Source organism: Sander lucioperca, chromosome 1 (assembly GCF_008315115.2).
Source record: "Sander lucioperca isolate FBNREF2018 chromosome 1, SLUC_FBN_1.2, whole genome shotgun sequence".
NCBI lineage: Eukaryota > Metazoa > Chordata > Actinopteri > Perciformes > Percidae > Sander > Sander lucioperca.
In genome coordinates, this window is record NC_050173.1 from 4224059 (window position 1) to 4239073 (window position 15015).

General features: G+C 41.5%; 1 long non-coding RNA gene across 1 annotated transcript; it reads left to right on the top strand.

The window, feature by feature from the left end:
* Nucleotides 1–556: 556 nt before the first annotated feature.
* On the top strand, nucleotides 557–14690 carry LOC118495323. Its single transcript, XR_004897700.1, has 3 exons — nucleotides 557–596; nucleotides 929–930; nucleotides 14533–14690. It is a non-coding gene; the product is annotated as an uncharacterized LOC118495323 (long non-coding RNA).
* Nucleotides 14691–15015: the final 325 nt, after the last annotated feature.

Consider the following 15015-nt stretch of genomic DNA (forward strand, 5'->3'; position numbering starts at 1 on the left):
TGTCCTTTTTCCAATTTCTTTCAGCTTTTCTGCAGGCTTCTGAGAGAGCGGGTAATGTCATTCAGCCAGGGTTCTGAAAGTGCTTTAGTGCTTGGAGCAACAGAGTCCAGAGTCAATGCAATCCCAGCCACAAAGTCTGCAAAGTCCTTGAATAAAATCCTTATTAAACTTTGTAGGTCGATACACCACTGCACATAACACAGTCACAGGAACGTTTGTCTCAAATAGCTGCAGATCAAAGCTGGAGCAGCTGTCAAACGGAATCTCCCAACACCGAAAAACTTAACTTAAACACAGAAACTAGCCCTCCACCTTTACCCGTGGTCCAAGGGGAGCTGAGAAAGTCACATCGGGGAGGAAGAAGTTTGGAGAAAGGAGCGAACTCGCCATCATGAAGCCAGGTTTCTGTCAAGAACACAAAATCCAACTCACGTGAAGTGAAGAAGTCATTCAGGAGAAAAGTCTTGCTTGCTAATAATCTAGCATTAAGTGAAGAGTTTGATCCTCACTGGCCGAAGGCGCGGCACAATCCAGCGGGCGAAGGTTAGAAAAATCCACACCACCTCTCCAGATCCGAACCCGCGTGGAAGAAGAAGGTAACGTCAACAGGTTGACCTCGGAAATAACCGATGAGCCAGGGACAATGGGACGGAGCCACCGGTCTCTCATCCCCAGCGATCACCAGGCAGCAGGAATGTAACATCCACCATAAGGACACGTCACACAGGTTGACGCCAGGGTAAGCCTTGAATCTGACCAGCACACCTCTGCGCTTTCCCCGTCGCCTGAAGCATTTCTTACGGGGGGAAAATGACAGGTGTACGGCGCAGGTTCGCAGGTATATCCGACAGGAAGGAAGGCTCGAGGACCAGCGGCCTCCCAAATCATGTCTTCTACACAATAGATCAGCAGAGACTCGAATGTTGAGAAGTGTTTGACGATCATAAACAAGTAAAGCAGAGACATCTTGACAGCATCTAGCAGACGAGACGGAGACAGACGACTTGCCATGGACCCTGGCGCCATCTTGTCGCTGAAACGTGTGTGTGTGTGTGTGTGGGTGTGTGTGTGTGTGTGTGAGAGAGAGAGAGAGAGAGAGATAGAGAGAGATTGTTTCCAGAGTTAATAGCAGCATTGTAGCCAGCAGGGAACAAGGACTAATTGTCCCCTTTCATTCACAAGTCATGTCTCTCATCTTTTGTTGCCTTCTACCCTTACTCCTCCTTCCGCTGTCCATCCTATACTTCATCCACCCTTCCTTCCCTTTCTTTCTACTTTGGTCCAGTCCTTCCTTCCTGTCCTTTCTCTTCTGCTGTCATAGCTTATTTTCTACCCTTCCTTTCTGCTTTCCTCCATTCCCTGTTTAATTCTTTTACCTAATTTTAAATCTCCCTTCCCCTTTTCTTTCATTCGCTCATCCCTTCTTTCATCAAACCCCCAAGTAACTCCTAGATTGCTCCTTTGCTTCCTTGTTCTCTTCTTTCCTCCCCTTTTCACCAATTTAACCCACCTTCTTTTGTTTCCCGTCTTCCCTCCGTCTTCTATTTCCATGTCCTCCATTTCTCCTTCTTATGCTTCTATCTCTTTTCTGTCATCTTCATTTGAATTCCCTTAATCATATCCAATGTCCCCTCAAGAAATCAAACTAAATCTGTCCTAATGTCAACCTTGGGGGACCCTCCAACACTGTTATGTTTTTAAAACCGCTTCTAATTAACAAGTAAAATGATAAGTTATTGTGAAATTGGATCAGTCCAGCTGTCCATTCATTCATTCAATTATGATTCATATAACTGAACAAGGCATTCCAATCACCCACAACCATTTACTATCAGTTTACTAATGAAACATGGCTCATTTACACAGTGGCACAAATGTGTTTCCTGATGGCCTCTGTTGTCATCCAGTTTCAATTTAAGTAGAAGTGACAGGTAGAAAATATATACAGTGTGAATTCAAACAACTGTATGCTATTAAACAGTGTGCTTGTGTGGAAACTTCTGAACACAGAATGCATAATGTGAATTGTGGTGTAGCTCTGTGATGTTCATCTGCACTGACTGCTTTTGGCACTGCTAAACATCCCATGCACAAACACACACAGACACACACAGACACACACACACACACACACACACACACTCAGTAACACACAATAGGTTGGTGATTTAGAAAAGCAGTTACAAAAGCTTACAAAAGCAGTTTGATCTAATAATTCAGTAATCCAACAAGGCGATTCAAAAAATGCTTGGAGTTCTAAGTTCTACTAATAGAAAGTCAACTAGCCATGGAAACACACACACACACACACACACACACACACACACACACACACAGATGTATTAGACACTTGGATTCCTAATGATATGGAGGCAAGGCGCAAACACACACTCACAGCCAGTCATTATGTTTAAATGGCTTCCCAGCAGGGTATTTAAAGCACAGCTTCACTTCTGCTAGTTTTTAATACAACACAACTGTCATCTGATGCTTTAGTCAGGGTGCCACTGTGTGGTTAGGGTTACCTTATGGGGTCATTCTGATTGTTTGGTTTTATTTTTCTAACTGTTTGTGGTGGTTGTCTTTAGTTAAGGTGAGTATTTGACTTTCGCTGCTGTGGTATTTATCTTCACAGCACCTTGTACCTGTCAATCAGTGTGGCAGTGTGATATCCTTTGCTTTGTTACAGTTTTTCTCGATTGCTTAAACACATTTCTTGAAACTATGCATCGTATTCTCAAAACAGTAAACACAAATCCATAACGTCTCACCCAATTCACCAAACATCCTATTTTCAGTTCAAAATGAAGCACTATATCAAAACCATTAACTCTTGCTGAAAAACCAAACTTTGACTCCAGACGGGACACACAAGCCGTCACAACATACACACTAAAACTTAGTTTTACACACTGGTGTAATAAATTCAAAACAACATTTCCAAAACCTTTTCAGATGAACACAAGACACAACCAATGGTTACACTGGCACATTTTATTCATTACTGTATTACAGTACTACACAGTAAAAAAAAAAAAAAAAAAAAAAAAAATGATTCTGCATCAGTATTCCGTCTTTGCTCTGGGTCAGGCCAGAGAATCTCGTCTACATCACAGGCTATATTGGCCCTAGCTAGGCAGCGGGGGTAAAATCCTCTTGCATGCCTGATCCACCCCTGGCACGCATCTACTGATATGTCTAGGCAGGCTTCTTCCATGGCCTGAAGGAGGTGAACACGCATATAAGGTTCTCGGTCATACACTTTCCACCGCCATGCCGAAAAAAAACTCCTCTATTGGGTTAAGAAATGGAGAGTATGCAGGCAGAAAGAGTTTGGAAAATATTGGGTTATCGGTAAACCAGTCACGAACCAGAGCAGCGCGATGGAAGCTGACGTTATCCCAAACAACAACATAGTGAGGGTGCTCTGGTTGTGCTGGTTCCCTGTGGTCCAGCTGGAACATATGCTCTCTTAGACCGTCATGGAATGCAAGAAGGAGCATAGTATTATAGGGTCCTAGACCGGCATGGCGGTGGAGTACCCCTCGTTGGCTGATGGCTGCGCACATCGTGACATTCCCTCCACGCTGACCAGGGACATTTACAATAGCCCGTTGAAACCAGCCTCATCCACAAAGATAATTTCAGGTGGAACAGGCCAGCCTTCAATCTCAAAGATTCTCTGCAAAACACATCAAAACACAATAGAGTATATCACTACCCTGAAGCACAGTTCAGGAGGGCACAAATGGCAGCATAAACTGCTATACTGTGATGGTGCATACAATATCAAAAGTCATACCTGAACATATTCCACTCGTTGGTCTTTTACCCTGTCAGAGTTTCGTTCAAAAGGGACGCGGTAGCCTACACCTGTTTCATCCAGAACCGATGCTTTCGGAGGATGCGATCAATTGTGGAAAGGCTGATGGAATTTATTCCTTGAAAATGATTATTATCCTCAATCACTCTCCTTTGAATCTCTCGCAGGCGGATTACATTATTGGCAATGACCATGTTTACAAGCTCCCTCTCTTGCTCCTCTGACAAAAGCCTTAGCCTCCCACCACCAGATGGTCGTCTCTGTATCCTACAAAAATAGAAGCACGCATTAATGTAAATTTGATGGATTTATTTAGTATTACAGAAGCATAGTACAACAGTGCATGTGATGTCAAAGCACAGAGTACAGCACTCAAAAGTTACTGTACAGAGCAGTCGTACTGTAAGTACACCTACCTGTTTTCCTCCCTGAAAGTTCTGATGATGGAGGCGACGGTGAAGCGACTCAAATTAGGCTGGACTCGTTGCCCAGCCTCCCTCATGGTCATACCATGGACAAGAAAATGGTCCACTAAAGTGGCTCGAATTTCATCCGAGACTGCTTGTCTCCTTGCCCTTACTCCTCTTCTACCTCGTCCTTCACCACGTCTTCCTCCTCTCCCTCCTCGCCTTCCTCATTCACCACGTCCTCGTCCTCCTCCTTCTCCTCCTCCTCCTCGACCATGTCCTCTTCCTCTTCCTCTCCCTCTCCCTCTCCCTCTCCCTCCTCGACCGTCATTTCTCTGTGGATCCATTGTTCCAAAACTCAATGAACTGACTCTGGCCATTTTATCTATCTATTGAAAGTTCTGATTGGTGTGTGATCAATTTTGACTCGTAGTGTTTCCACCTGGGTAATTGTGTGCTAATTGAGCTTCAGCTGTGCTGACTTGAGTGAGCAATATTGAATGCTGTGCTTTCTAAATGACAACATGGTGTAGGCAATGAGAATAAGAATTTGTGTGTAGAGTTTTGCAGTAACAGTTCAACAAATCTGACTCATGTGTCAAAACCAGGGAATAGTGTTTATAGTTTAGTGAAATGGGTGTGCTTTTTGAAAAATGGCGTTATGGTTTTGAAATTTTAGTTCAAAAGCCTGGTTATAGTGTTTAAGCAATTGAGAAAAACTGTAATGTTTGAGACATTATATTTTGACTTTTCCAGTCTTATACATTAACTAAGAAAGTGACTATAGGGGTGCTCCGGTGGCTGAATGCTAAGGAAAATTTAGGGGATCATTAAGTCAGAAGGCTTTATCATCTGGTGGCCATGAATGCCTGTACCAAATTTCATAACAATTTATCAGACAGTAATTGACATATTTTAGTCAGAACCAAAATGTTTTTTTGGCTGACTGACAGACATTGCAATCCCAAGGGTGACACCGCTAGCTAATAAATATGACCAAGAATATCCACAACACATTCTCACTCCCATCGCGTCAAAAAGCGACACTTAGTCAGGTGCCTTTGGTGTTTGTTATTGATGCAAAAAGTCTCCTTCAGCGTCATATTTAGCTGGGTCAGGACTCTTGGCGTCACTATTTGACACTGTCGGGACTCATGTCTTGCCCTTTAGCGTCATATTTAGGAAGGAAGGGCGCAGTGCAGCTGGATACTTGAAATAAACCAAGTTTCAAAATAAAATACCCAGGTTTATGGTGATTTTGACTGTCTTGACTTCTCAGCTGTGTCTACAGCAAGACACACGATTAGGCACACAGACGGACGGACAGTGACACACACACACACATTATACCCCAGACATCCTTCATCTCTATGGGCACTGATGATGTCATCATTACTTACTCACTACTTATTCTCACTTGACTGGAAAAAAAAAAAGAATTATATGCGTAAGTGAACATTTCTGTGTATAACACTCATTCAGCCTTATCACAGATCATATACTACTGTATATTGTTTTGCATTTACGCAAACACATTTACTCGGCCATTCTCGCAGCTTTCTCCATTTGTCCTGATCATTGATGCATGTGTGTGACGAAACGGACACCACGGCTTTGTCATCAGGCTGCAGTAAGGATGAACACCTATGAAGTAATAACTAACAAAGAACAGACCGTATACGTCATCTGTGCAAGCTTATTACGACCCATATTTAGGTTTATTGTTGCTCTAGTGGCCGTAGTAATTATGACGGGAGCAAAGGAGGAAGTCAGGTGACATAGTATAAAGAGTGTCAAAGTCCTCGTAGGGAAATGTCATGATCCTCGGACACCACATACAATATTAAATGAAGTTTACTGTTCACACAACACAGTAACGTGAGCTATTTACAGTTTTTTTTTCGATTGGTAAACGACAGTGGGCACAACTGGTGCTTGGTTGGTAGTGCAAACTACATGCTGCACTACCAACAGTCACCTGAGCTAAACAGTTCACATCTCCTGCAAAACTCATTTCAAGCAACACAACTCTTAACACACGTCTCAAAGCAGGCTCAGTGCAGCCAAACACTATGAACAATCCTCACTGTCACTCAGAACACACAGAGTAAAAACACTAGCGTCAAACACCAATACAGAAAATACAAACTTTTACAAAGCAATATTTTCTTCAAAGAAAAGAGTGACATTCTTTCACATGATTTATTTTAAAACATAATTCTTTGAGGTAAATGAAAATTAGCAGTTTGCTTCAATGGATATACATTTTTATTTTGTCTGTAGTAATTTACAGAATTACAGTAATGAGGAAAAAAAAAAGGTAGAAACTAAAAGTACTGTAATTCTAACAAAGAATTGAGGGGCTGATCCTGCCTCTCTCTAGCATCATGCCACAGGTTTTCATCAACATCACATCTAATGTTCTCTCTTGCCATGCACCTGGGGAAGAACCTTCTGGAGTGCCTTATCCATCCCTGGCAGTCCTCTGGACTCGTGTCCTCACATCCGGCACTCATGGCTTCCAAAAGAGACATTTGGTCAAACACTTTCCACCTCCAGGCAGAGAAAAACTCTATTTGGTTGAGAAAGGGTGAATATGGAGGCAGGTACAAAACCATAAATCTGCTATGTGCTGCAAACCAATCTGTGACAGCTGCAGAGTGGTGAAAAGCAACATTATTGCAAACTATGACAAAAACTTGGGGGTTTCTTTCTGGCTCCCTCTGTTCTGCTGGCACTTGCTGAGCATAGAGCTGTTCTAGGAAAGCTATACGCCTTTCTGTGTTGTATGGACCAATGAGTGGTGTGTTGAGAAGCAAACCATCATTGGCCATTGCAGCACACATGGTGATATCCCCCCCCCCCCCTTTGGCCTGGAACCTCCACAGTGGTCCTTTGACCTATAACATTCCTTCCTCTGCGCCGTGTTTTGGCAAAGTTAAATCCAGCTTCATCGATAAATACAAATGAATGTGGTGTTTCCAGTGCTTCCACCTCCATTACACTCTGAAAAGCAGTAAGTGCACAGTTTTACTGTAGTAATGCTAGTGTTATTTTTTCTTTTTTTTTTTATAGCTGTGTATGTAACCTCAGACATCTTAGCTGGACATATTGGTATCTTTGCTCTTTTACCCGTTCACTGTTTCTCTCGAACGGTGCAGTGTATAACTGTTTCATTGTAACTTGGTGTTTCTTTAGGACTTGAGCAATAGTTGTTGTGCTGACAGAATTAACATTTCCAAATATATCATTATCAGCTGGCACTCACGCAGTTTTATTGCATTGTTGACAACAACCATGTCAACAATAGCATTTTCCTGCGTATCTGAAAATATATATATATATATATATATGTGTGTGTAAATATTATATACTTGCATAAAAAATAAATTCCAGTAATGTTTTCATTTACTGTAAGGATGCAACTCTCACCTGTTTGTTTGATGGAAAATTCGCATTACAGATGCCACTGTGGATCTTTGCAGATTGGGTTGCACCCTCAACCCTGCCTCTCTCAATGAGAGACCACGACATGGTCTATAAGTGTAGTCTTTATTTCATCTGAAATAACAGCTCTTTGTCTTCGTCTTCCTCCACGCATCCGCCCTCTCCCTGCCACTCTTCTCCCTCCACCAACCCGTCTTCCTTGTTCCATTTCCAAAATAAGTCTTTCTGAGCTCTACCTATATATATATGTGTGTGTGTGTGTGTGTGTGTGTGTGTGCGCGTGTGCGTTCACTAACAAGTCTAAAACAAGACACCTGCTTAGGCTTTCAGCTGAAATTGCAATCAGCAGTGTTTGAAATGGACCAAATCCATTCTGTTTTGAATGTGAGGTTAACAGTTTTGACAGAGTGTGTTAGCATTTGAACAAAGTGCTGTGAATCCACAGTGTTGTGCAGGTTGTGGTTAAAGTGATGGGATAAGTGTATAGAGTTTTGACAATTATGTTCAAGCAATGAAAAACGAACTAGAGTTTGGTCCACATGAACTGCTGCTGTGCAGTGCTGTAGTTTGAGTTTTGCACATGTGGCTTCAGTTGTACCCACTGTCGTTTAGCAATCGAAAAAAACTGTAAAATAGCTGGATACATGGTTAAAAGTAATTTGCTATTAGCCAGTGTATCGCCATGTATACTTCGTCCATAGCAAATCCTGCCAATCGGTCCCAAAACGTTCCAGTTAGATAGTAAATGCCGTCAACATTTTCTTTGTCAATCTTTACAATCATTCCACGAAAGAACCAAGCAGGCCTGCCTTGTTGCACAATCCAACTTTTCTTCAAAACTTTTTCAGCCATTTTCAGCGTGTAGCGTGCTAGCTCAAAGTTTATTGTTGTTTCCTGAATCGAACGGAGTTTGAGAACGGCAACACACAGAGAGCGGAAGGCAAGGGACATCCAGCAGAGCATCCTGCAGCGCGGGATGAGAAGAAATTAACCTCGAAATGTACTGTCGTTGATCCAGACATGTCTTGTTCAACTTCCTGCCTTGTGTGTTTTCCCGGCTTTTTGATTGACTGCCCTGCCCTGATGTGTTTTACCTGTTCATCTGCCCTCATGTGACCTGTCTCTCATTACAACCCTTGTGTTTCCTTGTGTATTTAGTCTGTGTGCTCCCTTTGTTTGGTGTCAGTTTGTCACCTTCCCATTGTCAAGTTTTCCAGCCTTTTTTCCTTAGTGTGAGTGTCCGTGTTTTCAGTGATCCTGGTCCCTGTCCTTTTGTTTTTAACTTGGTACCTTCGTTAAGTTTTTATTTGTTTCCTGCCTGTTATTGGACCCTGTAGCCTTTGGTTATAAAATAATTTTACTGCATCAGTTCTTCGGCTGCATTTTCTTTTCCTGCTGCCTGTTCTGCAATCGTGACAGGAGGAGGTCGGGGTGGATGGATGAGTCAGAGACTGCTCTCCTTGTCCCATGCGAAACCAAAGTCAACATTGACTTATATTTGATTTACGTACATAAGTTAAGTACATCACATACGAAACATACTTAACTTACATATGTAACTTAATTTACATAACAAACATACTTATTTTTACCCAAACCATGATCTTTTCCTAAACCTTACCAAGTATTGTTTTTAAGTTCACAACGTTAACCACACGTTTAAAACTGTAACCGCTCGCAACATGCAACTGTCGCTGGTATTCTCCAACAGTCATATAAATGATGTCGTTTTGGGAGTCATTGGCAAACAACCTATTCTGTTGTTTGGGTATAAGGCTATATATATATATATATTTAAATCAGATGCCACAATTTAACTTGGGTCTTTGTTTTGCTTTTCTACAGAGAAATACTGCTTACCACATCTTAAACTCAGTCATATTCTTTTTGCAAATATAGGGTATTTAGATTTAATCAGATAAATATGGCATTTTTTTAACTGCAGTAGACAGCAGTGATCTCCAAAAAAATAACAGATCTACAATGGCTGAATTCATTACTGGGAAGCCCAGTAATAAAAGCAAACTTTGCCGTGTATATGTACAGCATTGATTTAAACAGTATTTCTGGCACACAATAAAATCTCTCTTTCTCAGATATTATTGTTTTCGCCGCCTCCGTCACTTTGTCTGCACATACACATACATCAGAGCTGAAAGCAAGAATGAAGTAATTTCTGCTCGAGTATTGTGGTTTAACCTCCTAACATTGGTATATCTGATGTTTCAATGCTATTAAACTCTCTAACCTTTGTTTATGCTATTGCAATTTCGATAGGATGTATGCAGCTTATGTTTGTGTGACCATATTCTTGCTTGAGTGTGTGTGTTTTCCTTCCCTGTCCCTACTCCCAGGTCAAAGTCGTTTAGTCTTTAAATCCATGTTGCCTTTCAGCCTCACGACCCGTGACACTCAGCAGGCCACAGCAGCTACACTGGGGAAGCCAAAGTCATCCATATTTAACCAAAGCCATCCGTGATGGAGGAAGTTAAAAGCGCTCCCATTTACCACGTTAGGGTCACTCTGGCATGTAATATGTCTGTGTGTGATAATGACGCACATTCGTGTACACACACACACACACACACACACACACACACACACACACACACACACACAAACACACACTACAGCAACATGTAGAGGTTAAGTGGGCATATGAGCGTTTCACTTTCTTAAGGTTTGACTCCAGGGAAGATAGTACAGATGTACAGTGTAATACGGTCTAATGGTGTGTGTGTGTGTGTGTGTGTGTGTGTGTGTGTGTGTGTGTCTTATTCATTTCTCATGGTACACAGATACTGGCTGATATCGAAGCAATTACATGTACAGTGCACCACCCGTGGAAGCATGTTAAGATAGTTATCATTTATTTATAATCTCCAGGCATATATACAGCTGTATGTTACTTTAACTTAAGTCTGTGCTAATGTTTAATGCTTGCTGCCGACACTGTAACTCCCACTTAAACCCTTTTACCACTACCTGGAATAATATCGTGATGAATAATGCTTCCTTTTCACTAGAAGTGCTTTCACAGGTCTGTGTAATTCATGTAGTAATGTTGCATAATGCTTGCCAAACATTTGAAAATAACTCACAATAAATAATAACCTCAAAATTGCAAAAGTATAAGTGGAAATATTTACATTTTTTTCCTCACCATCTCTTGTGCAAAGTAGTTACTGCGGGTCAGTGTTCATATAACAAGGGAGCCGGGGGGGGGGGGGCTTAGCTCCCTCATAAGAGACCTGAGCTCCCCCAGAAGGAACAACATTTTGAGTTTCAAACTGATAAATAACCATTAGCACTTCTAATGCTGCAAGGAATGTTTTGAGAAATATATTAAAATCTAATTAAAATGTCTTATCTATAATTTTAAGTGTATGTGCCCAAATGTGTATGTGTTTTGTCAAAAATGGGTGTAACATGATTTGTGTGGACATTTATTTTATTTATTTCAGGTTAATTTATCAGGCACAATGCAAACTAATAATACATAAATAAATGTAAATTGGCCAGAATTAGCCGGAGGCTGTTTTACATTTGCTGTCCCTGGACTGGTGGCAAGAGGTGACCCTTTAACCTAACATAACTGAAAATGCAGTTTGGTTGTATGTGAATGTACTTTTTAGGAGACAGGGCTGAGCTCTGATAATTCTATTGTACACGACCTGCCCAGCACCAAATGGAAGACCAACAAAGTACGCTTCTGTTGCCTGAGACATAGGAGGACACAATAGCTAAAAAGCTAATGTCTGCTTTCTAAGCAGAAGCATGGACAAATGTCTTGGTCTTCACTTTGGCTTGAACCAGTGACCAAACAAACAACCCCTGGTAGTAAAGTGAACTGCTGACGTCCGATTTTAGGATAGGCAGCTAGCTAGTCAGTTTTAGTACTTTAAAAAGCTTAAAAGCGTACCTGCACATGTCAACATCAGTCAGTTTAGATGTTAAATAGTGTGTTCTTTATACACTGTCTGTGATTAGCTTGTAAGCTTCAGTTACCATCACAAGTTTGTTTGAATTGTGTCAATGTGCTCCAGCTCAGCTGTCAATCACACATGCACACTGACCTGCCCCACACAGGCTGAAGGAGCATTTCTGATGTATTAATTTTTATTTTCTGATCTCAATTGGATTTTAAAGGGAACAGCCATTTTAGCAGGATAGTATCCAAGCAAAAAATAGTTACAGGTGTGCTATTACATGTAATTGCTTAAGTACACCGTTCTGTGTGTGTGTGTGTGTGTGTGTGCGCGCATGTTTACAATCCACCTGGGAATAGAGATAGACTAGACTACACCTTCTGTATTCAAACTATGTTGTCGACACTAAAGCTGTCAGCATCCTGTGTATGTGTGTGTGTGTGTCAATAGAGATATGAATCAAATCGCACTGCTTTCAGTGCTTTACAATATCCAAACACTAAAGATATATACATACATGCATACTGATGTTGTCTGCGTTGTGCTCTTTTAATAAACTCATCAAATCACTTGGCAGCTTCTACAGTAAGCTGTAAAATGACATTGAGAAATCATTGCATATTGAATGTCAGATTTCTTTTTTTTTTTGTCAAAATTTGAGATTTCAATATGTATTTTTAGTGTTAAAGATATATTTTTACTGTCATACAGAGTGGACGGCTGTCTGGGACACACACGCCCACACGTGGGTAAGTAGTATGTCTAAATGAACTATGGTAAACTCTCCTCCATCTTGCCAGCGCCCATCAACAAACATATGATCCATTGTCTGTTTGATAATCTAAGTTTTCTTGCGGTTGCCTTTCTAAAATGAGCCCCTGGTAAAAGTTACTATAATCTGTTATGATCAAGGAGTTGATAAGCAGACAGTTAGATACCATAACTAGCTAGTTGAAAAGTTGTCAACTTCCACTAAAAACAGCTAACGTAACGTGGTCCGACACCGGGAGCTGTAGGCTACTTTAGCTTCACGAGCAGCCGCTCGTGAAGCAATTATTTAAATAAAATGAGCTGGTTTGAACATGGAGATGGGAGATACGGCTAGCTTGACCAGTGTCGTTGGTTGCATGGGTGGTCAGTTTCAGTGTCAGTGTAAGGCTAGCGTGGGATGTCTAATTGCACAAATCCACAATATCCTCCTCTCGGTTTTCATTCTGAGATGGGATTCTGTAGAAACACAGTCCAGGCTTGTCTCTCTTTAGTTTGTGAATTCAATTGAACAACTATGAGACATTGACTCGTTCGCAGACAGTGGAGGGCAGCTTCATTTTGCTGTTCCCATAGAGCTGTGACGTCACGTGAAAACTATGAATAGAAGCAAAACGTGAGAGAGATCCGCCCCTCTTCTCTCTCTATCTCAAACTCAGATTAAACTGTAAAACTAGCCAGTGCTGATCAAATATAAAAAAAACAAGATTCTGTTACTGTATTGCCTAACCCTTGCCTTGAATGTTTTCAGAAAAAGCTTACTGTTTAACTGTAATACACAACCGTTTGTTACCAGCCGGACGCCATATTACTTTCTATGTCCTTTGATGCGATGATGCTGACATGTTGCTACTTCTTGACCTCAGTTTGGCGTTCGACACAGGTGACCATCATATCCTTATTAAGAGGTTACGCTCATATGGTCATTTCATCTTCTATGATTTCCGTCTTGTATGTTGTGTTATGCCTTTGTAAAGAGCACTTTATAAATAAATGTAACTTACTTATTTACTTTCTACTTCATCTTTTACTCAGAAGCTTCCCATAACACGTTTCATCTCTTTGGCTCTGCTCGGGAAGAAAGGAACATAAAAATAAGGATCTGGTACTGAAGAGATTGAAGAATAGAAGATAAAGACTATACTTTAGATGAAACTTTGATGATCCCCATGGGGACACCAAGTGCTGCAGCAGTAGACAGTAACAAAAATGTTAGTCAAGACAGTTCTACATTCATTCATGGAAATGACATAATAAAAAGATAAAAGGTAATTAAATCAGCAACAATTCACTGTTTAAAGTTTAAAGGGGTGTGCAGCTCGGGCATTGCTATATTAAGTCATGATTGGATGTACCTAGTAAGCTGTTAGTCAAGCAGCTGATGAATAAGGCACTGACAGGTTCAGTCAGGTGAAGCTGACGGAGTTCTTTTCCGGTCTTGCCCTGCAGTGGAGAAATCTAACATGGACTTCTTTGGCTCTTCTGGAACAGCAGGCTTAGACTACAACAATACTGCTAGCTGCTAGCTGCTCAGCTTGTGGCGTTTGTACGGTATCAGTGTTTCCTGAGAAAGAAACCATGCCACCGAAAAAGAACCCAGTACAAGCCGAGGAGGTTGACGATATTAAGCGGTCGCTCGATATGCTGACGGAGGAGGTTTCCGCTGTCAGACAACAGCAGAAGGCCATCATGAGCTTGGTGGAGGAAGTGAAGGCTTTAAGACTACAAAACATCGAGAAGGAAAAGAGGATTATGCAGCTGGAAAATCGGGTGGAGGATCTGGAACAATACACCAGAATAAATAACATCATAGTCACCGGTTTGGAGATCAAACACCGATCATACGCCCGGGCAACGCTGAACGGGGGGGAGATGAGCGAGCAGGATGCTACATCGGTTGAGCAACAGGTGACAGCATTCCTCCACTCTAAAGGGATAGAGTTGGACAGGGGCTACATTGAGGCCTGTCACACTCTCCCCCCGAAGAAACAAGACGGACAAACCAGCCACAGTCATTCGTTTCACCAACAGGAAACATAAAACTGAACTACCGAAACAGGGAAGACGGCTGAAGGGCACGGATGTGTACTTGAATGAACACTTGACCAAGAAAAACGCGGACATTGCCAGAAAGGCCCGACTCCTCAGCTGGAACAAGAAAATACAATCCACATGGACTGCAAACTGCAAAATATTCATCAAGCTGAATGGAACACCAGAGCAAGCTAAAGTTCTAGTCATTAGGGACTTGGAGGAGCTGGATAAATACCAATGAGACATGATGATAAGGTAATAGCTTTTACACCCAGTAGTAAGTAAGAACAAAAACAAACATGTCACATTCTGATAAGAATTCAGCGGCATCCGGACTAGATACCTTTTCATATACAGAGTATAAAATGCAGGACATAGAACATAATATTGATCCAGAAAATAATTTACTAAGCAATATCAATACCAGCTGCAGTTATTATACAGAGATGAAATTTAATAAAACTTTCCAACTAGAACATAATATATCAATTATCCACTTTAACAGCAGAAGCCTATATTCCAACTTCCATCCATCCATCCATCCATCTTCTTCCGCTTATCCGGTAACGGGTTGCGGGGGTAGCAGCTCCAGCAGGGGACCCCAAAC